Genomic DNA, 27,745 nt, shown 5'->3' with positions numbered 1-27,745 from the left:
ACATATAAACTCAAAAAAAACTCTATGAATGAGGAAGTGCTGAAATGTTCTTTCAACCTTTCCTCCAAGAAGACAGCTGCCAACCCAGAATGGAGTGGACAAGGAAAGAACAGAGCAGTGTCAGAGAGACAGCCTGCTTCCTACTCCGAGTAATTTACTTATTTTTTAAAATTTCTTTTTATTGGAGTTCAATTTGCCAACATATAGCATAACACCCAGTGCTCATCCCCCATCAAGTGCCCCCCCACTCAGTGCCCGTCACTCAGTCACCCTAATCCCCGGTCCACTTCCCTTTTCACCACCCCCTTGTTCGTTTCCCAGAGTTAGGGGTCCTTTCAGAGTAATATAAATTGTAGTCCCAATCTCAACAGTCTTTGCGGACACAATTTGGTCTCACAGAACTCAGTCACGCCAATGACTTTACTCACATTTACACAAGCCCACCAGATAACGCCGCCCCAATGCTTTTAGGGTCTTCATTTTATTCCTTTGGGAAGCCCCTGTACAAACATTTTTTTTTCCCCAAGGTTTTATTTATTCATGAGAGAGAGAGAGAAAGAGGGAGGGAGAGAGAGGAGGCAGAGACACAGGCAGAGGGAGAAGCAGGCTCCATGCAGGGAGCCCGATGCGGGACTCGATCCCGGGTCTCTAGGATCACGCCCTGGGCCGAAGGCGGCGCTAAACCGCTGAGCCACCCGGGGATCCCAACATGGTTTTTTTTTCTAATGGGAATGTGATTGCCATAGCAACTGAGAGATATCAATGTCGCCTAATTGAATCATTGTGTTGATGATACTCTGTGCAAAATAAATAAATAAATAATAAATAAATACAGAAATAAATAAAATAATAATAATAAAATTTAAAAAACCCAGATAAATCTGGGGTGGGGATGCGAGTGGGGCCTGAAGGAGAACGACAAGGTTTAGCCCCCGAATTCCTGGGTTCGAATTCTCTGCCCCAGGACGCGGCGCGCCCCGACCTCGCCCCCGCCCCCGCCCCCGCCCCCCCCCCCGCCGCCGCCGCCGCAGGGGGAAGCGAGCCGGGCCCAGGCGGGCGGCCCGCACCGGGGACCTGAGCGCGGCCGGTCGGGGCCGCGGGGCGGGCGGGCTCCCACGTGCGCCGGCGGGGCTCCCCGGCGGCCCAACACGCCCAGAGCGAGCGGGTCGGGGGCGCCCGCGGACACGCCCGGGCCGGCTGCCGGCGAGCGGAGCGCGGGGCCACGCGGCGCGCTGGGGGGGGGGGGCGGGGGCGGGGGCGAGGCCCGGGGCGCCGGGGTCCCGCGGCGGCCGCCCTCCCGGTCCTCTTCCCCCGCCGCCGCCGCCGCCGCCGCCGCCGCCGCCGCGCAGGCCCCGCCCCCCCCGCCCGCCAACCGAGTCAGCGGTTCGCGCCGCCGCGCCGCGATTGGCCGGCCCGACGCGCCGCGTCACAATGGAGCCGGTCGGAGGCGGCGAGCCCGGCAGCGCCGGGGCTTCCCGCTGAGCCCGCCGCGGCCGGCAGCCGGGACCGAGCCCGCGGGGCGGCGTCCGGGGGCGCGGGGCACGCGGCGGGGAGCGCGGGCGCCCGGGGCCGGGGTCGCGCAGGCAGGTAGGGTCGCGGCGGGGCGCCCCCCGCTGGCGGCGGCGGAGCCCGGGGCGCGGGGCGCGGGGCGCGGGGCGCAGCAGGTGGGGCCGCGCGCAGGTGCGAGGCTCACCTGCGGCTCGAGCCGGGCCTGCGGGCAGGTGGCGCGGCGGCGCGGCTGCCCGGGCGCCCCCGGAGAGCGGGAGCGAGCCCCCTCCCCGAGAAGGGGCGCCGCCGGGTGCCGGGGTCGTTCGGGCGACGGGGCGGGCGGCCGCGGCCAGGAGGGCCCCTGGGTGTCCGCGCCGCCGCGGGGTCCGGGCGCCGCCGCTGGTCCGGGCGCGGTGCGGGGCGCGGGGCGGGGCCGGACGGGGGCGAGCGCACCTCTCCCGGGGGCGCCCGCCCGGCCCCCCGCCCCCTCCCGCCCCGGCGCTGCTGCCGCCGCCGCTGCCCGGACCCCGGGTCCCCGCGTCTGACGGCGCTGGCGCTGCTCCCCTGCCGGGAAGGGCGCGGCGGGGGCGACCTCTGCCCACGCGGGGAAGCCAGCACTGTCCTCCCGGGCTCCCGGGCTCCAGGCGAGCAGGTCCCGAGAGGTCAGAGGTGCTGGCTCGTGACTCTGTCCCAACTGACTTCCCAAAGTCCATAGGTTGCCTCCAGTCAGATGACATTTGTGGAAGACTTGCGCTTGGTGCAAGAAAGACTCTCCGCGACCCCCTTTCCCTTCCCAAGAAAAGGAAATTTCGAAACAGAACCCTGCGCCTGAACTTTCTCCAATACGTCTGCCTTGCCTGAGAACTGTTTTTGAGACTCCGTGAAGAGATGGCAGTAGGGAAATCTTAAATTGCAGATATGTAGCCAGTGAAATAGTCCATTTGTGCCCCGCTTTCTAGGAGAAAATCAGATGGCCTGTGTCTTCATCAGACTGTTCTGTCCCTGACACCCAAGTGTAGGCTTGAAGTGCTCAAAAGAAGTCAAAACGCAGGATAACCGCATTCCCAGGATGTCCAGGTTGCACCTCCTGAGAAACCAAAACTGCTCCTTTGAGTCGTGGGTGCCAAGGTGACTTTCTTTGGCCCCTGGCCTTCCTAGTCGGTAGCACCACTCGTGAAGAGGATATAAAGTGACAGCTAATCCCCCAAGTAGTTGGGCCTGTGTGATTTAAGAATATAAGCCTTACCATGTGTGACATTACTTTTTAGTTCAAGTAACGAGGGAGGCAAAGTTGTCACAGATTGTATGTACACTTGAGTCACGGCACTTTTTCTTGTACCCACTACCCCCCTAAAGTGTTTTTATTACAGCAAAAAATAAAAATCTCCACTTTAGAATTAAATTTACTATTCTTTCAAACTTGTTCTGTTTTTCTTCACCCGGAAGGGTGTTCCAACATATCCAGCCTAACGTGTATTTTCACATATGGAGTGATTTTATTTGACTATTTGGTAAGATTTGCTTTTGTGAGACCATTCCACGTTGCTGTTTCATTCTTCGGAATCCTCACAGTGAAAGCACCACGTTAATTAAGATGAAAATGGCCCTAATCAATACAACTGAAAAAAGATACCGGATCCTCCAAGTTGGTTTTTTTTTTTTTTTTTTTTTTTGGACTTTATTTTTTAGAGCAACTTTAGGTTCACAGCAAAATTGAAAGGAAAGTGCAGAGGTTTCCCTTAAAGCCCCCCCCCACCCATGTGTAGCCTGCCCCATTATCAACATGCCCTTGCCAGAGTGGTACATTCGTTACACTCAGTGAGCCTACCCTGATACTTCGTTATCACCCAAAGTCCATAGTTTACATTAGGGTTCACTCTTGGTGTACAAATGTATGGTGACGCGTATCCACCAGTTTCATAACAGACTGTGGTCCTAGATCACATTATCACTGCCCTAAAAAATCCTTTGTGCTCCACCTTGCATCCTTCCCTCCCCACTAACGACCACTGATCCTCTCATGGTCTCCATAGTTTTGCCTTTTCCAGGATGCCATAGTTGGAATCATGCAGTCTGTAGCCTTTCCAGACTGGCTTCTTCCACTTAGTGTTATGCATTTAAGTATCCTCTAGGTCTTTTCATGGCTTGATAGCACATTTCTTTTTAGCGCTCAATAATATTCCATTGTCACTCCAAGTTGTATAAGACTGTGTGGGTAATTTTCCTGCAGTGGCCTGAAATTTGTGTTGTTTTTGTCTTGTTTCCTTGAAGCGGGCAAATATTTTAGTAGTTAGAAGATTCATGCTTTAGCCAAAGTTTTTATTTGTGAACGAGTTAAATTTTATTTTCAAATCCTTCTTAATGGTATCTGAGTATTTTTATATGCTTTTCTAATTTTTTTTTTTTTTTTTTTTTACTGCTCATACAGAAAAAGAACCCAGCCTATTTAATCCTTAGGTTTTATTTGGTGTCTCTCAAGTTGAATTTCCACATTTTATTTTTGTTTCTCCTTTCCATCCTCCTTCTAGCATACACTGAAAATATCAGAGATGAACATACGCCAGACCTGTCGTGTTACTCCAGACTTGGTGGAATGGTTTGCATTGCCTTCCACGTAGCATGTCCCTCCCTGGTCCCCCTGACTAAGAGAATGCTGGATGTTCCACAAACAGTTCAGGCCTGTGACCACTCAAAGGGAATCTGGGAGGTCCAGTTCTAGCATAGGATTTTTTTTTCACCAGCTGTAGAATGCATTCTGATCTCTGCCGTGTATATTTTCATATTCCTGTCTTTACTTTTATTGCTATCACCTACTTTCATTTTATTTCCCATCTATATTTTCTACACTTTCCACATACCTTTATTGTGAATTTTTTTTTTTTTCTGTCATTTAAAATAATGTCTTTGGGCAGCCTGGGTGGCTCAGCAGTTTAGCATCGCCTTCAGCCCAGGGCGTGATCCTGGAGACCCGGGATCCAGTCCCATGTCAGGCTCCCTGCGTGGAGCCTGCTTCTCCCTCTGCCTGTGTGTGTCTCTGCCTCTCTCTCTCTCATAAATAAATAAATAAAATCTTTTTTAAAAGTAAATAAAATAATGTCTTTGGCGGACATTATTTTTCCTTTTCTGAATTATGAAGATTGATCTTAAATAAAATGAGGCCTAATTCTAATCACTGAATCTCTCTGCTAAGGTCTTAACCACTGTTGTTCATTTAGAAATTGAGGAAAGGGTAATAATAAACTCCCTGTTCTATGACTTCCTCTCATTTAGGATTCTGCTCAATTGCAATACAATTTAAATTCACGTCTTCGATGCTGTTGTGAACCTGTGTAAAGGAAATGAATAAAAATGAGTTGTCGGAGCTCTGTTCTTGAACTTTCCTTTTGCCTTTTCGACCTTTATGCTGTCTTTGATACGGGTCACATGCTTCTGCTTGTCCCTTTCCAGACTGTGTATCTTTGAACTTCATCTCCTGCTTCTTCAATTTCAGAGTTCCTTGTAATTCTTCCTTCTTGTCAGTCTCATCCTGTGGCCATTTCCAGGGCTCCATTCCCCAGTGCTTACTCCTCAGCCAACATGCCAACAGCATCTTTCTCAGAAGCTCCCAGCTGCACTGCTTCTGTTTCTTTTCCATTGCCAGCCCTGTGCAGGTGACTGAGCTCTCCCCCCACCCATTCCTGATGGAGACTAAATTCTTTATTGTTGAGTACCATATTCCTTCCAATCCTTTCTCAGGTGTGCAGATTTGAGAGCATATTTGAACCTTACTACTTTTCTTCCATCAAATTCCTTTTCACCATTTTTACATTGCCCTCTTCCCCCAATATATTGCAAATGATAAACAGGAGTTCTTCAGCTTCTGCCTGAGTGTGGACTTTGTAGAGGGACCTGATGAACTAGTTGCTGGGTTAGTTAAGATTAGCTGCCAGTTACAGAGACTGCAAAGAACAGTGGTTTAAACAAAGTGTTGTTTCTCTTTCACTAAAAAAAAGTTTTTGGAGAGACAATCCAGGCTGGTATAATGATTTTACAGCCTTTTGAGACCTAGGCTGATTCCATCTTACAGATCTATGACACATCAGAAGAGGCCCTCAACTTCATGGTCCTAGATGGAGCCTTCGCCATCACACTTCGGTTCCAAGTAGTAGAAAGGAGGAAAGGAAGGTAGGAAAAAAGGGGAAAGGCAAGAGACCATGATCTCTTACAGAAATTTCATCATACACTCCTTGTCACATCTCTTTGGCCAGAACTTGGTAATGTGACCTCACCTAGCTAGAATAGAGACTGGAGAATATTGTCCTTATTCTCAACAACCTTGGGCCCCATTCAATGTGAATGATTCACATCCTTAGGAAGGAGGGAAGGAACATTATGGCAGCCAAACACCACAGTTATTCTACACCTCTTCTTTCTTGACTATTATTTCCTACTTTACAGGATGCTTAAAATTAAAGGAAATATTAACATTAAGGCATCTAATACAATAGCTGGCATAAAACAAGCTTTCAGTAAATGATAGTTCATGTGTCTCTATATTCCTTTGTCATAAATTGTCTAGTTTCCCTGCTAATCCTTGGCATCCAAATCCTAATTTTTTAAATTAAACTTAAATATTTGCCCCAGTTGGTAGAATGAGACTGTTTGTAGTCATTTGCCTTTTCATGGGAGAGTGCAATGCATTATTACTATCAGCATTTACTTCTGAGCTTAACACATGGCTTAGATTAAAAATATAGCTCTTATAATCAAATAGACCTGCATGTGAAACCTGGCTCTGCCACTTACTCAGGATGCAACCATAGCCTCTTGTATCCTCGTATCCTCAATTTTCTTATCTTCAAGTTGAGGGTAAGAATCGGGAGGATTAAAGTAGAGTCTCTAATAAACTGCCTGATAAATTAAGTGGTAACTTTTTTTTTTTTTAATTTGGCTTAATCTGGGTGAATCTTTCTGAGAATGAACTCATTCCATTTTTAAAAAGTTTTAAAATTGTTCATCTTCATACATATCCAAATAAGTATTGTTAAATTGGTGTACACTTTTTGAGAATTGTCTCCAAAATCAGTTTAAACACAAATAGCAGCAAAGTCTTTCCTGTTTCTTTTTTTTTTTTTTTTTAATCAAAAACAGAACAGCTCAGCCTTAACCTTCTTCAACCTTGGCTTGAATGATTTTTTTTTGTTGTTGTTGTTGTTGATCTGCTTTCAGAAGCTGAAGCATTTCCACCAATGACTATATTTCATAGTATTTTTTTAGCATCTATTTAGTAAACAGCTCCTGTGTGCCAGGTACTGTGCCAGGTTCTGGGGATAGAAGGTAAGCAAAAATGTACATGGTCCTGCCCCCATGGAGGTTGCAGGTTACTAAAGGAGACAGGTGAATGAAGCAAGTAAATGTAAGTGGCAAGTGAAAAATTGCCACTACAAAAGTTGTTAAGAAGGAAAGGGAAACCTGGATGGCTCAGTCGGTTGTGTCTGCTTTCAGCTCAGGTCAGGTCTTGATCTCATGATCCTGGGATCAAGCCTGCATTGGGCTCCCTGCTCTGCAGGGAGTCTCCTTCTCCCTCCCCCTCTCCCTCTGCTCCCTCTGTCTCTCCTTCTGCTCATGCTCTCTCTTTCAAATAAATAAAATCTTTTTTTATTTTTTTAAAGGGAAGTACAGGTGGTATAGAAGCACATGTGAATGTCCTATGGTCAGAGGTTAAATGATGACTTGAGGAAGAAAAAAATTGGCCAGTGAGCTGAAGTAAAGAGATGGTGTGGGAGTGTAGTTTGAAATGAGCTCAAACATGAAATGAGCCTGCCCCTAGGCATGAATCGTAATGTGTCACAGGTTTCCAGCACCATTCCAAAGAAGGCATTTCATAATGCTTAGAGCCATCTTTAAAGGAAGTGCATATAAGCTATACCTTCTCAATGTGATACTCTGAAAGGGGCTACATAATTCAGAAATAATTTAATTATTTTATAATTTATTCATGCTACATTAGCAGAGTTTAAATACAGATTTTTTTTTTTTTTTTTTTTTTTTTTATTTTTTTTATTGGTGTTCAATTTACTAACATACAGAATAACACCCAGTGCCCGTCACCCATTCACTCCCACCCCCCGCCCTCCTCCCCTTCTACCACCCCTAGTTCGTTTCCCAGAGTTAGCAGTCTTTATGTTCTGTCTCCCTTTCTGATATTTCCCACACATTTCTTCTCCCTTCCCTTATTTTCCCTTTCACTATTATTTATATTCCCCAAATGAATGAGAACATATAATGTTTGTCCTTCTCCGACTGACTTACTTCACTCAGCATAATACCCTCCAGTTCCATCCACGTTGAAGCAAATGGTGGGTATTTGTCATTTCTAATAGCTGAGTAATATTCCATTGTATACATAAACCACATCTTCTTTATCCATTCATCTTTCGTTGGACACCGAGGCTCCTTCCACAGTTTGGCTATCGTGGCCATTGCTGTTAGAAACATCGGGGTGCAGGTGTCCCGGCGTTTCATTGCATTTGTATCTTTGGGGTAAATCCCCAACAGTGCAATTGCTGGGTCGTAGGGCAGGTATATTTTTAACTGTTTGAGGAACCTCCACACAGTTTTCCAGAGTGGCTGCACCAGTTCACATTCCCACCAACAGTGTAAGAGGGTTCCCTTTTCTCCACATCCTCTCCAACATTTGTTGTTTCCTGCCTTGTTAATTTTTCCCATTCTCACTGGTGTGAGGTGGTATCTCATTGTGGTTTTGATTTGTATTTCCCTGATGGCAAGTGATGCAGAGCATTTTCTCATGTGCATGTTGGCCATGTCTATGTCTTCTTCTGTGAGATTTCTGTTCATCTCTTTTGCCCATTTCATGATTGGATTGTTTGTTTCTTTGGTGTTGAGTTTAAGAAGTTCTTTATAGATCTTGGAAACTAGCCCTTTATCTGATATGTCATTTGCAAATATCTTCTCCCATTCTGTAGGTTGTCTTTGAGTTTTGTTGACTGTATCCTTTGCTGTGCAAAAGCTTCTTATCTTGATGAAGTCCCAATAGTTCATTTTTGCTTTTGTTTCTTTTGCCTTCGTGGATGTATCTTGCAAGAAGTTACTATGGCCGAGTTCAAAAAGGGTGTTGCCTGTGTTCTTCTCTAGGATTTTGATGGAATCTTGTCTCACATTTAGATCTTTCATCCATTTTGAGTTTATCTTTGTGTATGGTGAAAGAGAGTGGTCTAGTTTCATTCTTCTGCATGTGGATGTCCAATTTTCCCAGCACCATTTATTGAAGAGACTGTCTTTCTTCCAATGGATAGTCTTTCCTCCTTTATCGAATATTAGTTGCCCATAAAGTTCAGGGTCCACTTCTGGATTCTCTGTTCTGTTCCACTGATCTATGTGTCTGTTTTTGTGCCAGTACCACACTGTCTTGATGACCACAGCTTTGTAGTACAACCTGAAATCTGGCATTGTGATGCCCCCAGCTATGGTTTTCTTTTTTAAAATTCCCCTGGCTATTCGGGGTCTTTTCTGATTCCACACAAATCTTAAAATAATTTGTTCTAACTCTCTGAAGAAAGTCCATGGTATTTTGATAGGGATTGCATTAAACGTGTATATTGCCCTGGGTAACATTGACATTTTCACAATATTAATTCTGCCAATCCATGAGCATGGAATATTTTTCCATCTCTTTGTGTCTTCCTCAATTTCTTTCAGAAGTGTTCTATAGTTTTGAGGGTATAGATCCTTTACATCTTTGGTGAGGTTTATTCCTAGGTATCTTATGCTTTTGGGTGCAATTGTAAATGGGATTGACTCCTTAATTTCTCTTTCTTCAGTCTCATTGTTAGTGTATAGAAATGCCACTGACTTCTGGGCATTGATTTTGTATCCTGCCACGCTACCGAATTGCTGTATGAGTTCTAGCAATCTTGGGGTGGAGACTTTTGGGTTTTCTATGTAGAGTATCATGTCATCGGCGAAGAGGGAGAGTTTGACTTCTTCTTTGCCAATTTGAATGCCTTTAATGTCTTTTTGTTGTCTGATTGCTGAGGCTAGGACTTCCAGTACTATGTTGAATAGCAGTGGTGAGAGTGGACATCCCTGTCTTGTTCCTGATCTTAGGGGAAAGGCTCCCAGTGCTTCCCCATTGAGAATGATATTTGCTGTGGGCTTTTCATAGATGGCTTTTAAGATGTCGAGGAATGTTCCCTCTATCCCTACACTCTGAAGAGTTTTGATCAGGAATGGATGCTGTATTTTGTCGAATGCTTTCTCTGCATCCAATGAGAGGATCATATGGTTCTTGGTTTTTCTCTTGCTGATATGATGAATCACATTGATTGTTTTACGGGTGTTGAACCAGCCTTGTGTCCCAGGGATAAATCCTACTTGGTCATGGTGAATAATTTTCTTAATGTACTGTTGGATCCTATTGGCCAGTATCTTGTTGAGAATTTTTGCATCCATGTTCATCAGGGATATTGGTCTGTAATTCTCCTTTTTGGCGGGGTCTTTGTCTGGCTTTGGAATTAAGGTGATGCTGGCTTCATAGAACGAATTTGGAAGTACTCCATCTCTTTCTATCTTTCCAAACAGCTTTAGGAGAATAGGTATGATTTCTTCTTTAAATGTTTGATAAAATTCTCCTGGGAAGCCATCTGGCCCTGGACTCTTGTGTCTTGGGAGGTTTTTGATGACTGCTTCAATTTCCTCCCTGGTTATTGGCCTGTTCAGGTTTTCTATTTCTTCCTGTTCCAGTTTTGGTAGTTTGTGGCTTTCCAGGAATGCGTCCATTTCTTCTAGATTGCCTAATTTATTGGCGTATAGCTGTTCATAATAGGTTTTTAAAATCGTTTGTATTTCCTTGGTGTTGGTAGTGATCTCTCCTTTCTCATTCATGATTTTATTAATTTGAGTCTTCTCTCTCTTCTTTTTAATAAGGCTGGCTAATGGTTTATCTATCTTATTAATTCTTTCAAAGAACCAACTCCTGGTTCTGTTGATCTGTTCCACAGTTCTTCTGGTCTCGATTTCGTTGAGTTCTGCTCGAATCTTTATTAGCTCCCTTCTTCTCTTGGGTGTAGGATCTATTTGCTGTTTTTTCTCTAGCTCCTTTATGTGTAAGGTTAGCTTTTGTATTTGAGTTCTTTCCAGTTTTTGAATGGATGCTTGTATTGCGATGTATTTCCCCCTTAGGACTGCTTTTGCTGCATCCCAAAGATTTTGAACGGTTGTATCTTCATTCTCATTAGTTTCCATGAATCTTTTTAATTCTTCCTTAATTTCCTGGTTGACCCTTTTATCTTTTAGCAGGATGGTCCTTAACCTCCATGTGTTTGAGGTCCTTCCAAACTTCTTGTTGTGATTTAGTTCTAATTTCAAGGCATTATGGTCCGAGAATATGCAGGGGACAATCCCAATCTTTTGGTATCGGTTCAGACCCGATTTGTGACCCAATATGTGGTCTATTCTGGAGAAAGTTCCATGTGCGCTTGAGAAGAATGTGTATTCAGTTGAGTTTGGATGTAAAGTTCTGTAGATATCTGTGAAATCCATCTGGTCCAGTGTATCATTTAAAGCTCTCGTTTCTTTGGAGATGTTTTGCTTAGAAGACCTATCGAGTATAGAAAGAGCTAGATTGAAGTCACCAAGTATAAGTGTATTATTATCTAAGTATTTCTTCACTTTGGTTAATAATTGATTTATATATTTGGCAGCTCCCACATTTGGAGCATATATATTGAGGATTGTTAAGTCCTCTTGTTGAATAGATCCTTTAAGTATGATATAGTGTCCCTCTTCATCTCTCACTACAGTCTTTGGGGTAAATTTTAGTTTATCTGATATAAGGATGGCTACCCCTGCTTTCTTTTGAGGACCATTCGAATGGTAAATGGTTCTCCAACCTTTTATTTTCAGGCTGTAGGTGTCCTTCTGTCTAAAATGAGTCTCTTGTAGACAGCAAATAGATGGGTCCTGCTTTTTTATCCAGTCTGAAACCCTGCGCCTTTTGATGGGGTCATTAAGCCCGTTCACATTCAGAGTTACTATTGAGAGATATGAGTTTAGTGTCATCATGATATCTATTCAGTCTTTGTTTTTGTGGACTGTTCCACTGAACTTCTTCTTAAAGGGGAATTTTAAGAGGCCCCCTTAAAATTTCTTGCAGAGCTGGTTTGGAGGTCACATATTCTTTTAGTTGCTGCCTGTCTTGGAAGCTCTTTATCTCTCCTTCCATTTTGAATGAGAGCCTTGCTGGATAAAGTATTCTTGGTTGCATGTTCTTTTCATTTAGGACCCTGAATATATCCTGCCAGCCCTTTCTGGCCTGCCAGGTCTCTGTGGAGAGGTCTGCTGTTACCCTAATACTCCTCCCCATAAAAGTCAGGGATTTCTTGTCTCTTGCTGCTTTAAGGATCTTCTCTTTATCTTTGGAATTTGCAAGCTTCACAATTAAATGTCGAGGTGTTGAACGGTTTTTATTGATTTTAGGGGGGGATCTCTCTATTTCCTGGATCTGAATGCCTGTTTCCCTTCCCAGATTAGGAAAGTTTTCAGCTAGAATTTGTTCAAATACATATTCTGGCCCTCTGTCCCTTTCGGCGCCCTCGGGAACCCCAATTAAACGTAGGTTTTTCTTCCTCAGGCTGTCGTTTATTTCCCTTAATCTATCTTCATGGTCTTTTAATTGTTTGTCTCTTTTTTCCTCAGTTTCCCTCTTTGCTGTCAACTTGTCTTCTAGGTCACTCACTCGTTCTTCCACCTCGTTAACCCTCGTCGTTAGGACTTCTAGTTTGGATTGCATCTCATTCAATTGGTTTTTAATTTCTGCCTGATTAGCTCTAAATTCTGCAGTCATGAAGTCTCTTGAGTCCTTTATACTTTTTTCTAGAGCCACCAGTAGCTGTATAATAGTGCTTCTGAATTGGCTTTCTGACATTGAATTGTAATCCAGATTTTGTAACTCTGTGGGAGAGAGGACTGTTTCTGATTCTTTCTTTTGAGGTGAGGTTTTCCTTCTAGTCATTTTGCTCAGTGCAGAGTGGCCAAAAGCAAGTTGTATTGGGAAAAAGAGAAAAAGAGAGGAGAGAAAGAAGGAAAGAAAAGAGAAAGAGAAAAAAAAAGGGAAGAAAAAGAAAAAAAAAAACGAAAAAAAAAAAAAAAAAAGAAGAAAAAGAGAAAGAAAAAGAAAGGAGAAAAAAAGGGGGTGGGGGAAGGAAACAAATCAAAAAGCAAAACAAAACAAAAACAAAAACAAACAAACAAAAAAAGAACCACCGGGGAGTATCTTCTGATTCTGTGTTCTTTAAGTCCCTTGGCTTCTCCTGGAAGTTGTCCGTCTAGCTGGTGTTCTGGGGGAGGGGCCTGTTGTGATTTTCAGGTGTTAGCAGTTGGGGGAGCTGCTGTGCCCCTGCCTGGTGCAGGGCTCGGTGGGGGTTGTTTACCCCGTGAGGCCGCAGGAGGAACAGCCCCAGTGGCGGGGCAGCTCTGGAAACCTGGATTCAGCTCCGGCAGGAACTCCGTCTGCAGGGCCTGGAGGCTCCGGGGCGGGGCCGCTGATGTGCTCAGCTGGGGCAGGAGCGTCCTTGCTGTCCTGGGCCCTCCCGGCCTCTGCCTGTCCCGGGGGAGGCGGGATCCTGGGCTGTGTCCCGGCGCCCTGTGCTCCGGAGCCTGCGCTGGTGGATTCGCGCTCCCGCCCCGCAGCCCCCTCCGCGGAGCCGCCGCCCAAGCCCCTCCGAGCTGCTCCTGGAACCGCGCAGCCCCCTCCGCACGGAGCCTCTTCCTCTGCCCGAGCCCCTCCGAGCTGCTCCCGGGGCCGCGCAGCCCCCTCCGCGGAGCCGCCGCCCGAGCCCCTTCAGCTGCTCCGGGTCCCGCCGGGTCCCGCCGTGCGCGCTGCAGCCCTTAGGGAGCTCGGCGCACTCTCCTCAGATTTTTTTTTTTTTTTGATATACCAAGCAGATGCATCTGAGAAAGTTGGCTTTAAAGTAGAGTCTTTTCAGAGAGGGTCATAGGGTTGATCTGCATCACCCTTAGCAAGTGGAACTTAAAGCCATTTGGTTGAGTGAGGGCCATATGAAAGATTATTGGCAGAAAACTAGGGAGTCCATAAAGCAGCAGTGGAAAATGGCCACAGGATAGGGGGCATGGGCAGTGTGTTCCGGATCGCTGGCTAGACTACTGTGCCTCAGGTGGCCTGTGTTAGTAGACAACCGCAACATCCAGTTGCTCCTCAGCTTTCAGGAGGACGTAGACAAGAACCCAGCTCAGCATATTGGCAATGGGGTACCATTTTTCCCTGCCCTCTAGCTGAGCTATTGGAGGAAACTTTGGAGGAAATGTTGCCTTTCTGATCCAGCTGCGAACCTTGGAGGGTGGGCAAGGAGGTTCTGCTTCTAGGTAGTGTGTTAGGGCATGACCAAGCCTTGGGGGCAGAGCCACCTGCCATTTTAGTGCAGATTGTTTCTTGCTCTGAGTGGATAAATATAAAATGAATTTTGTTCATCTAAAGATTTTAAAGCTCATCTCTCTAGGCAAAACTAAATGAGTTTGTTCTTGGCCCTATTTCAATGCCAAAATAGGCAGTCTTCACTGAGCAATGGCTTGTCTTCCAAAAGCGTTTGTGAGTCATGGTGCAGTTTCTCAGATGCCAGTGTTGTGTATGGTGGTCAGGTTGCAGGCTTCCCCAAGAGAGTTTGCTATGCTAGTGCTGCCCTAAGGGGCCCGCAAGTTTTTCACCTTTGCCCTCCCACACCCTCCCAAGAATACCCTTTGAACTGGGACTTGCTCTCATTCCACACCTGCCCCGATATTTGGCATTTCTCCCTCAGTGACACACCAACTTTGTTCCTACCTCAGGGATTTCTCAATTGCTATACTGTGTCCAGAAATGCTCTTTATGAATTTTCATGAATGCTTCCTTCTCAATGAAAGGTCAGCTCAAATGGGACTTCAGAGATACTTTCTCTGACCTCCTCTGATAAAGTTCCTATGCCCCCCTCACCTACCCCATCATAGTCTTTCTGATCTTGATTAATTGCTTATTTTTCTCCTATTCCCCTTACCTGAAATTGAATGAATGGGTCTTCCTTGTTTACCTGCTCTTGAGCCTGGTATATAGTAAGCTTTCCAAACTATTGCATGTGATATTGGGCAAATTTTTTTACTTCTTTGAACAGAGATTGGGGCTAATACTTGCACTGTCCATTTCAAAGAATAAATGAGGGAGTCACTGTACTAAATGTACTTTTGTTTCCCCAAAACTTGTTATTTGTCTTTTTTTTTTTTTTTTTTTTTTTGTTATTTGTCTTTAGGCTCCATATTTTTTGTGAATAGCAATACTATTTACCCAATTACATCACCCATAGAACTCTAGAAGTCATTCTGGGCTTCTCCTTGCCTCATTCCCCAAAACTGCTCCTTATACAGTTTGTAACCAATTTGTCCAGGGGCCATGCCCTTCAGTTTTTTCCCATCTGCACCCTTCCTGCACAGCGCTTTTACTGCCTTGAGTATCTTCCAGGATAACTGCTAATGGTCTTCCAGCTGGTTGTTCAGTTTGTAGTCTTCTGTATCCTCCACCCTGCAAGTTAGTTGTCCATACTGCAGGAAAATAATCATTCTGAAAGGCAAATCTCATACCATGACTGCCCAGTTCAATAACCTTTAATGACTTGCTTTGCCACAGGATCAAGTCCAAAGGCCTTGGTGAACCATATAATCAAGTCTTCCTTTGTCTGCTTCCACAATTTTCCAGCTTCACCTCTTGCCACCCTGTCATTTCTAAATCACCAATGCATCCACCATGGACAGTGTGCATGGTCACAGTCGCATACCAGCCATCCTAAACTATTTGCAGTATAGGGAGCAAGGCATGAGGTAGCCAGGTGGCTGTACTCTATGGCTTTGTTCCTTCCCTCTACTTGGGGTGCTAGTAGCCTCTTGTCAAACATCTGCCCATTTTTCAAGGATCAGTTCAAGCATACCTATACTGAAAGACCTTTGCAGACGCCCTCTCTCTGCCTGCCACCCAGCAGAGCTCCACATTCCCTCCCCTGTGCTGCCTCTGGGTTTTGTACACCTGTTGTAATACCTATGCCAGAGAACACATCTGTCACCTCCTAGGTGCCCCATAAGGATTGTTTTGTTCATCTCCTGGGCTTCCTGGCCCAGACATCATGCTTGGCATATACATGAATTTCTGGGAAAGAATTAGGAATAAAACCCCACATACTTATTACCTAGTCCTGAGATTTGTGTCGGTAAATACTTTTGACTGATATTTGACCAAAATTTGAAAACTCTCTATGAAGATTAGAAGTAGGAAGCAATTTTGCGTATATATGCTGTTAATAGATATCAGTTGAATGGCCAAAATATTTTGTCAATGAGCTAGTGTTTACTGAATATTTACTGTTTTGAGTTATGGATTTGGTAACTTGCAGGGGATGCTTCCGACAGATTTTGCACTTTTCTGAAATAGTCTTGGTTTTGTTTATTAGAAGTAAAAACTTCTTAAGTCAGTGCAAGCTCTTGGCTTAGAGGTAGTTTAGAGTAATATCTCTGAATGTTTTTCTTCTAGATCTCTAAAAGGATTTTGAAAAACTATGTGCTCTCCTCATACATTTTAAAAGTTAATATCTAGGGGTACCTGGGTGGCTCAGTTGGTTAAGCATCTGACCTGGACTCAGGTCATGATCTTAGGGTCCTGGATCAAGCCCCATGTTGGGCTCCCCACTCAGTGAGGAGTCTGCTTGTCTCTCTCCCTCTGCCCCTCCCCTGCTTGTGCTCTCTCTGTGTGTCTCAAATAAATAAAACATTTCAAAATAAATAAATATAAGTTAATAACTAAAGTTTTTAATTATGATTTAAATAGTTGTGAAAGATGACATTTGATACTATACTGATTTCCTTTAATTATTTTTTTTAAAAGATTTTATTTATTTATTTATTCATGATAGTCACACAGAGAGAGAGAGAGAGGCAGAGACACAGGCAGAGGGAGAAGCAGGCTCCATGCAGGGAGCCCGACGTGGGATTCGATCCTGGATCTCCAGGATCATGCGCCGGGCCAAAGGCAGGCACTAAACCACTGCGCTACCCAGGGATCCCTATACTGATTTCCTTTAAAAACTCTTTGTAATGTACCCAATGGAAGCTAAATTAAATACCAAAGCGATTTCATGTCTATTATAACATCATCTAAAAAACATATGAATAAAAAACATATGAACAAGCTTTTCCAGAAGTCAGGAATTTTACATAGTTGTTTCATTTATGGAACTCATTTCATTTCTCTTTTCCTATAAAACTTAATCCCAGTGTAACATTCTTATGTTTGAAAATCTTTCATTGATTACCTTTTCAAACTCTTAAGAGACACACACATTTACGAGTACTGTATATCTTTTTTAAAACTTCTTGTGACAATAAGGCCCTGTTAAATAAAATTTCTTTTGGATTAAGTTGTCATGATTTTTACTAGTAAACAATTGATCAGAACAACAAGTATATTAAAATTTTGATGAATCATTTTTAGATATAGGTACACTTTTGCAGGCAAATTATCTCTCAGTGAGATGCTTGGGGCTTAAAAATAGTTTATACATAAATATTACTTATTGGTAGAGTAAGGTAGCCTTTATTATCAAATCAAGTGTTTCTTTTTTTAATGTAGTATTTAAGAAATCTTGCTACATAAATAAGTATATAGGGAAGAAGGTAGTATAATTTTACTGTTTCTTTTTTAGAGGAGAGGAAGGGCAGAGGAAAAGAGTATCTTAAGGAAGCTCCGCACCTAGCATGGAGCTGGACACAGGGCTCCATCTCACGACCCTGAGATCATAACCTGAGCCAAAATCAAAAGTCGGATGTTAAACTGATTGAGTCACCCAGGTGCCCCTACTCTATTTTTTAAACTCCTAGTTACATGCCAAAAGTTAGCTAGTGATTGATCACAAAAATGATTTTCAGTTTTTCTTTTCTTTTCAGTTTTCTATTGTCTATTGATTAGGTCTTGCTCTAGCATTTGAAGCAAAAAAATTGGAAACTTCCCCCTGACTCCAAAAAGATTTGTTTCTTAGTCATGAAAGTCATTCACTTTCATTGCATCTATAACTTTTACAGGTATTTCAAAATGGCCCTCTGCTTGGGGCTTGGAGAGTTTTATATCCCAAGGCAATGCACTCACTGTAAGCAGACTCCTGAAAAATGAAATATTTGCCTTTCTTTCAGAATGTGGGAAAAGATAAATGGTGAAAAAGGAAAAAGGAGCTGGCTAGAATCAAGAGGACATCTGGTGTTTTGAAGCAGGCACTTTTAGACAAAGATTAATTGGTGATCTAGAGTAGATTCTACCAAAGTACCCTTCTCTCCAAAAAATGACCCCCAAACCTCAGACCCTGTTTGAAGATCAACTGATTTGGCTGCTACAGAAAACTTTTCAGTCAAATTAGCTATCAACTCTAAGGGAAAGGGCCCCTAACAGGCCAATTTAAAGACTTCCTCTTGCAGTGGGTGAGGGGGGTGGGGGTGGGGGGGGACAGGAACATTCACTAGGGAATGAGAGTGGTTCGAGCACACTGACTTCTTTATATATAACCAATGTAAGCTAATTTGATACCAAAGTGATTTAATCACCATCATCCACTTTAAAAACACACAAACTCCCAGAACAGTTAGAAATTATACATAACTTTTTATACTCATTGTTAGACTGGAAAATAGAACATTGCAAAAAAAACAAAACAAAACAAACAAAAACCAAAAAACAACAACATTGGTAAAGATCACCAGACCCTTATTTGACTGATAGTGAGCTGGGTGAGTAGGTGACTGATTTCTTTCTTTCTTTCTTTTTTTTTTTTTTTAAGATTTTATTTATTTATTCTTGAGATACACACACATACAGAGAGAGAAAGAAAGAGAGAGAGGCAGAGACACAGGCAGAGGGAGAAGCAGGCTCCATGCAGGGAGCCCGAAGTGGGACTCGATCCCTAGTCTTCAGGATCACGCCCTGGGCCAAAGGTGGCGCTAAACCACTGAGCCATCCGGGCCCACCCTAGGTGACTGATTTCTAAGAATAAGTCTCAATCCTACTGGAGAGAAAAAACGTGTTTTTCAGAGATTTGTCAAAAATGATAATTTCTAGGGTTCCTGGAAGCATCCAGCTCCCTGCTCAGCTGGGAGTCTGCTTCCCCCTCCTTCACCCCCACTTCGTGCTCTCTCTCAAATAAATAAGATCTTTCAAAAAAAAGAATGCTAATTTCTTCCCAGGAGGAGGTTCTGAATTACAGCATGCAAAAATGTTTGGTTCCAGGCTAGATTTGGGACTTTTTTTTCTTTACAGAGTAATGCGTCCTGAAGGGAGAGGAGTTGAGCCTGGCTGTCATCCTGTTGAATAAAGAGGCTTTACTGGGGTCCTCCCATTTCCTGGATGCTCTGGCCTTGTATGAGTGAACTCTAGAGTGTTGCCTGCTGTTGTACCTCCCTCCAAAAGCTTATGGCAAATCTCTCCTGAAGCACTTTACGGGAAGCCCCACCACATTACTTATCTTTGTAGATTACTTTTTTTTTTGGTAGATTACTTTTAACATACTAAAACATTTATTCTCCTGATGACCTGCAGTAGGTGGGGCAAATATATTTGCATGATATAAATGTGGAAATGGAGTTTGTAAAGGGACACGTGGCTTGTCTAAGCAAACCCAACAAGTTAGCGGCAGATCTGATATCTGACGAAGCAGCTTTTTCTACGGTATATTGCTTGGCTCCTTTTCCCAGATGTGTTATAAAAGGCGCTAAGGATTGGAAAACTTCCCGTAAGGATTAAGCAAAATAGATATGCTTGCAACATGCTTAGTAAAATGCACGCTGTTAGCAGGCCCCCCGACCCTTAAAAAAAAAAAAAAAAAAAAGAATGCATTTGAGTTTTTTGTTCTCCCATGCTTTATTTTGTAGCTTTTAAAAAATTAAATCATTTGGGGTTTTTTTGAGCACTTAATGTGTGCTAGGCATTGTGCCAGGCACTGGGAATAAATCCAACAGTGAAAAGAGAAAAAAAACCCTTTTGCATGGAGCATACATCCTAGAGGAGGGGAATATAGATAATAAGTGCAAGATAAAATGTCATGTGCTATATGCTATGAAGAAAAATAAAGCAGTATAAAGGGCTAGAAGGTGGTTGGTGTGGGGTTTAGATAGGTGGTCAGGGACAGCATCCCTGAGGTGGGGACTTGAAAGGACCTGAGTATTATGCTCACCTGAATCTGAGTTCAAAGCCTTGGCCTTATTTGGGTAAGTTGATTCAAGTCATGGTATTCTAGTGTCATGTGGAAGAGACCTTACAGAGTATCTGTTGATTTTTAACTTTATGTCATAGATATCCTTGAGAGTTTCTCAGGATAATACGCATACACTCATATGCATAGCATTTTAACATGCCTTGAGATCAACCTTAGATCCCCTCACGTTCGCATCCCTGGTCTAATTCAGTCCTTTCTTTTTACTAATAAGACATTAAGGTTGAGAAAGGCAAAGTAAAAATTGTCCGCAGAGTCATAACTAGTTAGTGGCTGTGTAAAGATTCCCACAAAGTTGTCTGTTGCTTTTTCCGCTAAAATCTGTAAGTTTCTAGAGTGGTTTTGTTTTGTTTTGTTTTTGAGAGAGGGAAGGGGGGAGAGGAAGATGCTGAGGGAGAGAGAATCCATGCCCAGTGCTGAGCCAAACATGGGGCTGTATCTCATGACCCTGAGATCATGACCTGAGCTGAAATCAAGAATCGGACACTTAATTGACTTGAGCCACCCAGGCATCCCAGTTGCTAGAGTGTTAAACTCTCTCAAACAGGGATGCCTGGGTGGCTCAGCAGTTGAGCCATCTGCCTTTGGCCTAGGGCATGATCCCGGAGTCCCTGGATCGAGTCCCATATTGGGCTCCCTGCATGGAGCCTGCTTCTCCTCCCTCTGCCTGTGTCTCTGTCTGCCTCTCTCTCTGTGTCTCTCATAAATAAATAAATTAAAAAAATTTTTAAATATGTTTAAAAAAAACTCAAACAACTGTAGTCTATGAAGCATCTCCTGCTTTTTTTTTTTTTGTATATACATCATTTTTATTTACATAGAGTAAAACCTGTGTCGTAAAAAGCCTATGGTAGTAAAACAAGTAATTTATGTAGCTAGTAAGGATCCTTTCCCTATTTCCTGACAAGTAATAATGTTAATAAATCGCAGGTATTCCAAATACTCTAGAAAGGAAGACACGGCTGGCAGCAAAAAGGAAAGAGAAGAAAAAGATCTTGGGAAGATTTCTTACAGATGAAACTTGGGCCCATCATGACTTTAAAGAGCATAGAGGGCCTGATCGTGCCTTTGAAGATCTCTGAACCTAGGGAGAGCAGAGGGGCTGCACATGGGAATGGCCTTGTCCCAGTTTCAACAGGGGCAGTGCCTCCCTAAGATGAAACAACAGTCACCCCCCACTCACTACACAGTGATTTCCTTTTGGGACATTTTATACAAAAACTTGGAAGATGAATGTGTCACTTTCAGAAAAATATCCATTGTATCAACTTATATTCTCAGCCACACTTTCTTAACATATGTCTCAACTTTCAGTATTACAAAGTAACCAAAAAATCGTAATAGTAATCATCCATACTGTGAGATGAGTACCTGATTTCCCAAATTGCAAGCTGTTGTAAAAATTTCTATTTGCATACAAGATTTTCTAACAAAATATATTTGGCTTTAAAACCTCAGAAATCTAGCAAGTCTACCTTCTGTAAATAATGATATTGAACTTTTAGGCTGCTTCCTACTGTGGCCTACTTAAAGACAAAACCCACTTTTTCAGTAGCTTGCCCATTAGTGTACTGACAGCTCTGATAGAAGAAACTTTAGCCTTTTCTCTCTTAATCAGTGAAAGGCCCTTTCCCCCATATTCCCCATCCCCACCCCCATTTTTGGGTATTTCTAGCCTACTTTTCCATCTGTGTGCCTTGTTACTATGGTGATGGGCACCATAGAAATAGAGAACAAAGCAGATGTAATGCGCATCTCCTACATGGTTTACAGTGCTAAAAAGGGATCTAGGTTTTTCAGGCATGGCTTGATCTTTATTGGTGGCAGAACTGGACCAGCCCAACTTGGGGGAGTACCTGGGGTTACAAGCTGATTTTGGCTTCACTATTCCCATTGTTCTGCACTTCACCAGACCTTTCTCTACCCATGAGTTATGAAGGTGAAGGAAGAGAAATGGGAGCCTGCAGAGAGGATATAGTACAGAAATTAGTGCCTCGGAGTCAACCCACCACAAAAGACCAATATTCCTGCCAAAGCATATTCCGTGAGCGGGAATCTTGGACTGGTTTTAAGGTTTACTTGTTCCTAATCCTATTGCTTGATTTTGCATTATTTGACTGAATCTTTCAATAGAGCAGATATGCTAGTTTAGGTTTTTCTTCCTTTCAAGGTACTTAAATTCTTTTTTTAAAAAATCTTGATGACTAACAGCTTGTAGTGTTAGCTCCCATTCATTGAATTTAAGTGGTTAAATTACTAATGTGTGCTTATTGTATGCTTGCTTAGGATTACAATGAAATGTTTCCTAGATATGGTAGGAATTGGTGTCTTCCATAACATCTGGTAGAAGGTGCCGATAGGTATTTTTTTACATTTTATAAAGCAGTCTTTACACCTAATGTGGGGCTTGAAGTTACATCGCTGAGATCAAGAGGCATGTGCCCTACTGACTGTGCCAGCCTGGTGCCCTCCCGTAGGTATTTTTTAACCTTCCACATGCCTTGTTTTTCATATATTCTATCTTCACGAATCATATTCTTGAGTGCTTCTAAATTACCCAAAGATTAAATACAGTGTTCCAGTTACTCCAACTTCCAGACAATTATTTATTATATTATTATTATTATTTTTTTTTTTTGAGAGAGAGAGAGAGAGAGTGCCTGTATGCAAGTGAGGGTGGAAGGAGAGGCAGAGGGCAAGGGAGAGAGAACCTTTTTTTTTTTTTTTTTTTTAAGATTTTATTTATTAGAGAGAGAACCCGGACAGGAGAGGAGCTGAGGGAGAGCATAAACAGGCTCCCTGCTGAGCGGACACAGGGCTTGATCCTAGGACCCTGAGATGATGATCTGAGCTGAAGTTGGACACTTAACTGATTGAGTCACTCAGGCATTGGAGGGACTCTTAAAGAGCATGTACAGGGTAAAATAATTTAGCATAGTGTTTTAGATATAAAGTCCTTGCGTATGAACAAAGTTTTGGAGCTAAGGAAGTTGAATGTTCCATGTCCCCATTGCACTATAGCATGAGAGCCTGAAGTTCCTTCTAGCTGTAACTTATTATTTCTTTGGCCATGTGGTTCCTTTCTTTTTACCCGATAAACCTGTATTTTGCCTGTTTGTTATCTGCTGTTATGGCTTACACACTGGTGTGAAAATATGCTTAGGTTAACCCCATACTCTATGACTTTCTTATATACTTACACAGTGTACCCCTCTCTACAAAGGCAGCTTTCCCCCTTTGTGGAATGAATGAAGACATCCCTGGAGTGGGAGTTGGGAGACACGGTGCTGACGCTGGCTTAGCCTCCACCTGGAGTGGGCTTGGAGATGCATTTATTTTATTTCATTTTAATTCAGTTAATTAGCATATAGTGTATTATTAGCTTCAAAGGTAGAGTTCAGTGATTCATCAGTTGTATGTAACACCCAGTGCTGGGGGAACCAGGGTGGCTCAGTGGCTCAGTGGTTTAGTGTCTGCCTTGAGCTCAGGGTATGATCTGGGGTCCTGGGATCGAGTCCTGTATCAGGTTCCCCACAGGGAGCCTGCTTCTCTCTCTGCCTGTGTTTCTGCCTCCTCTCCCAGTGTCTTTCTCATGAATAAATAAATAAAATCTGAAACACACACACACACACACACACACACACACACAAACCCATACCCAGTGCTCATTGCATCACATGCCATCCTTAATGCCCATCACCCAGTTATCCCACCCCCCTACCTCCCTCGCCTCCAGCAACCCACAGTTTGTTCCTACGGTTAAGAGTCTCTTATGGTTTGTCTCCTCTCTGATTTTGTCTGATTTTATTTTTCCCTCCCTTCCCCTATGCTCCTCTATTTTGTTTCTTAAATTCCACATGGGAGTGAAATCATATGATGATTTTCTTTCCCTGGTTGACTTAGCATAATACCCTCTAGTTCCACCTACATCTTTGCAAATGGCAAGATTTCTTTTCTCTTTTTTGATGACTGAGTAGTATTCCATTGTATGTATATACCACATCTTCTTTATCTATTCGTCTGTCAGTGGCCATCTGGGCTCTTTCCATAGTTTGGCTTTTGTGGACATTGCTGCTATAAACATAGGGGAGCAGGTGCCCTTTGAGATCACTACATTTGTATCTTTGGGATAAATACCTAGTAGTGTGATTGCTAGGTCATAGGATGTCTCTATTTTTAACTTTTTGAGGAACCTCCACACTGTTTTCCAGAGTGGCTGCACCAGTTTGCATTTTCACCAGCAGTGTAAGAGAATTCTCCTTTCTCTACATCCTCCCCAACAATCATCATTTCCTGGCTTGTTAATTTTAACCATTCTGACTGGCGTGAGGTGATATCTCATTGTGGTTTACCCTGATGCTAAGTAATGTTGAGCATTTTTCCATATGTCTGTTGGCTGTTTGTCTTCTTTGAAGAAAAGTCTATTCATGTCTTCTGTCCATTTCTTGACCATATTATTCTTTGGGCATTTGGAAATGCATTTTTAACCATATAAGCAGCACACAGGTTAATCAGGAGGAGCCACAGGAAGGTTTTAAAACCACGGCAGCCCCGGTGGCGCAGCAGTTTGGCGCCGCAGTTTGGCGCCACCTGCAGCCTGGGGTGTGATCCTGGAGACCGGGGATCGAGTCCCACATCGGGCTCCCTGCGTGGAGCCTGCTTCTCTCTCTGTCTGTGTCTATGAATAAATAAATAAAATCTCTCTCTGTGTCTATGAATAAATAAATAAAATCTTAAAAAAAAAAGGAAGGTTTTAAAACCAAAGGTGACATCAGATTTGTTTGGGGACATAATGAAGGTATAGAGGATGTGTTGGAGAGTGTTGGAGATAAAAGAGATTATCTTGGGAGACCAAGTAGAGCAGTGGGGTTGGAAAAGAGGAGACTAATATGAAAGAAATTTGAGAAAGAAGTCATAAGATTAAGTTGTCCCATTTCCTTTCATCACAAGGATCCTATGGCAATTACTTAATACAAACTATGCTCACCAAAGTTTTACTGGTCTGTGTTACTCCTAACTTTTCAATTGTTTTTCATAGAAGGAATAGAATACTCTCCTGATTACTTATTGGGTTCCCCAAAAGCCTCAAATTTCAGAGTATTATTGAACATATATTGGCACAACTTTAAAAATCATAGCTTCCGCTATAGACTGCTTGCCTCCCTCCCTTAATTCATATGTTGAAACCTAACCTCCAAGGTGAGGATATTAGGAAGTGGAGACTTTGGGAATTGATGAAGCCATGAGGGTGGAGCTCTTATAAAAGAGAATCCAGAGAGCTGCCTTGCCCCTCCTCCTATGTGAGAACATAGTAGAGAAGAGATTCGTCTATGAACCAAGAAGTGAGTTCTTACCAGACACCAAATCTTCTGGCATCTTGATATTGGACTTTGCGGCCTCTGAAAGTATGAGAAATTAATGTTTGTTGATGAAGCATCCCCATCTATGGTAGTTTGTTATAGCAGCCTGAATGGACTAAGACGGCTTCTTAGCATGGATATCCTGTGACTGGAAATGAGAAGAGACTTGTTAGGAGAAGTAATATTTGTTCTGTGGGAAGAATAATGACTCTGTGCACAGGAGAGGTCTGCTGACACCAGGTAATCACTCCATGCAGGACAGCTCCTTGTCTTCCAGAAGGCCTGAAAACTGTGGGCAGATTGGCTATATTTTATAGCCAGAAGAGAACAGAGCTTGTATTTGTGGAGAGTTTACTCCTTTGTGGGTGACTGTTCTCTGATCCCTCCTAGGCGAAGGGAGTTTCCGTTGCTTTTGATGGTATCATCAATGGGAAGGTAGAAAGCAGGCTAGCTAGTATTATTTCTGTTTCTTTGATTAAAAAGCTGGCGTCCTGATAGATTGCGTAGCTTGGCTAAAGTTAAGGTAGTTGGTAGGCAGGATTCAGTTCACTCTGCTCAGTCACCTTGCTCAGACTTCTGCTGCACTTTTTACTGAATGAAGGAGGGCATGGAGAAATGCACATTTCATCTTTTGTTGGTTCCATGGAGATAAGCTACTCTTTATTCTTCTCAGATATCTCTTGGGAGATCATTCCTGGGGCGCCTGGGTGGCTCAGCGGTTGGGCATCTGCCTTCGGCTCACGTCATGATCCTGGGATCCTGGGATCGAGTCCCACCTCAGGCTCCCTGCGTGGAGCCTACTTCTCCTTCTGCCTGTGTCTCTGCCTCTCCCTCTCTGTGTCTCTCATGAATAAATAAATAAAATCTTTAAAAAAAAAAAAAAAGGAATTATTCCCATTCGTGCTAGTTCTACTATTACGAGTTTACTAGTTGTTCAGGCTTAGGTAAATCACACAATTGCTTCAGTTGCTTCATCTGTAATGATGACCCTCCTGGAGTTGTTGGAAGCATTAAATAAGTTAACTGACATAAAGGGTTTAGAAGAATATATAAGGTATGGTTACCTTGTGATGAGCACCAGCTTCTATGATTCTCATAATGAACTGCTGTGATTCTCATAATCAGCTACTTCAGCCTCACATCAGCTGGGGCCTAAGCATTCCCACACGGAGCTTGTTTTGTCTTATTTACCTGGAAGGAACTCGTAGGGCAAGTTCTACTTGATTCTTTGGATAGTTTGTAATTTGTCATTTCAGTTAACTAGGCTTAAATGGACTTTTTCCCTGGTCATTTTTAAAGTACAGTCAAATTGCTTAATGTTGACAAATTAGGCTTGCATAGTTATTGATCAAATAGACACACTATAGACAAATTAAGGAGAAATTAGAGCTGTCCCAGCCCCAGATCAGAAAAGTCTCTTGAGTTTTTGTTATAGCCTGGAACTTTTTCAATCCTCAAGTTGTCCAAAATTCGATTTTGAATTACTCAGCAGAGAGACAAGTAAAAAAGAAAACTGAAACCCCCAAAAACAATAGTTTCATGTTTTTAATGGATATTTGGGGATAGGTAGGCTTTAACCTTGGAAAATCTTTCATGCAAATTGACCATCATGGGTACAGTACTCAGTCACACAAGTTGAGGTGTTATAAAAATTATTTTTATTTGTTAGAAATTCTAGAATTCCTCTGTGTTTTTTTTTTTTTTTTCCTCCCGTTGGACATGAAGGTAACAGAATCAGAGACTGGTAGTTTCCTTATTTTAAAGAGTCTATATGAGAGAAGGTTTATTCTAATCATCTCATTTTTGATAGACAAACCATGATAACCATGATTTGAAAAATCTCTGTGAGCGTGTGTTTATGGAGAGCAAGATGTAAGGATACACAGGGGTTACCTGGTGTGTGCAGGGGGAGAGGAAGGAGAGGAAGGAAATTCTTGTTCTCTAGTTTACCCTTTTGATTCTTGTGTTTTTCCTCTCCAGGGAAGTCCTCAGAGATGTGGCACATGGTGAAGTCTTACAAAAAAACTTCTTAAACAAAATGTTTCCTTTCCTAATGAGATTCTGCTCTACTGCTTTGCTGTCAGTGTGCTGGGAATTTTGAAATATCCTCTGCGTATTTCTGTGGTTTTAACCTAATAATTTTATTTGGATTTACCAGGTATAGCAGCTGTTGTTTTCACCGACTATTGCTAAATTGCATTAATGTCCAAAGTTGAAAAACTCTTTTTTTTTTCTATGTTGGCCAAGATTATTTAGAGTTTTATAAAATGTAAGGCTTTTCTCCAACTCTTGTAATTTTCATTTTCTTGCAAGAAAACTTATAATATGAATATTCTAAAGGATGGCTTAGGCTGAACATCTCTCTCCGGACACTGGTGCAGCTTGTAGTGTGGTATGTAGAACAGTGTTTTCCTGATAAAATCATCTATCCTCTTTTCTACTGGGAGAAGGAGAGACCTCAATTCCATTGTAATTTAAGTATTGTTTGGTGTGATATGTTATGGTTGCAGTTTGATATTAATGATTATCCTTTGGCAAAGCAGACTGCAGTGAGGGGCCAACGGCTTTAAAAATGCCCTCAGAGAGCATAAACTTGGAATTACAACAGCTTTGTTA

General features: G+C 42.9%; 1 protein-coding gene across 1 annotated transcript in view; it reads left to right on the top strand.

Moving 5' to 3' along the window:
- The first annotated feature begins 1,548 nt into the window (after positions 1 to 1,548).
- Positions 1,549 to 27,745, top strand: part of LRRC8B (leucine rich repeat containing 8 VRAC subunit B) — a 104,099-nt gene continuing 77,902 nt past the window's right edge. Inside the window, exon 1 of the mRNA XM_038541444.1 lies at positions 1,549 to 1,587. The gene's annotated coding sequence lies outside the window, so the exon portion shown is untranslated. The remainder of the gene's footprint in view (positions 1,588 to 27,745) is intronic.

Source organism: Canis lupus, chromosome 6, assembly GCF_011100685.1.
Source record: "Canis lupus familiaris isolate Mischka breed German Shepherd chromosome 6, alternate assembly UU_Cfam_GSD_1.0, whole genome shotgun sequence".
NCBI classification, from domain to species: Eukaryota; Metazoa; Chordata; class Mammalia; order Carnivora; family Canidae; genus Canis; species Canis lupus.
The sequence above is the reverse complement of the archived record's forward strand: the minus strand, read 5'-3'. Positions and strand labels throughout refer to the sequence as shown.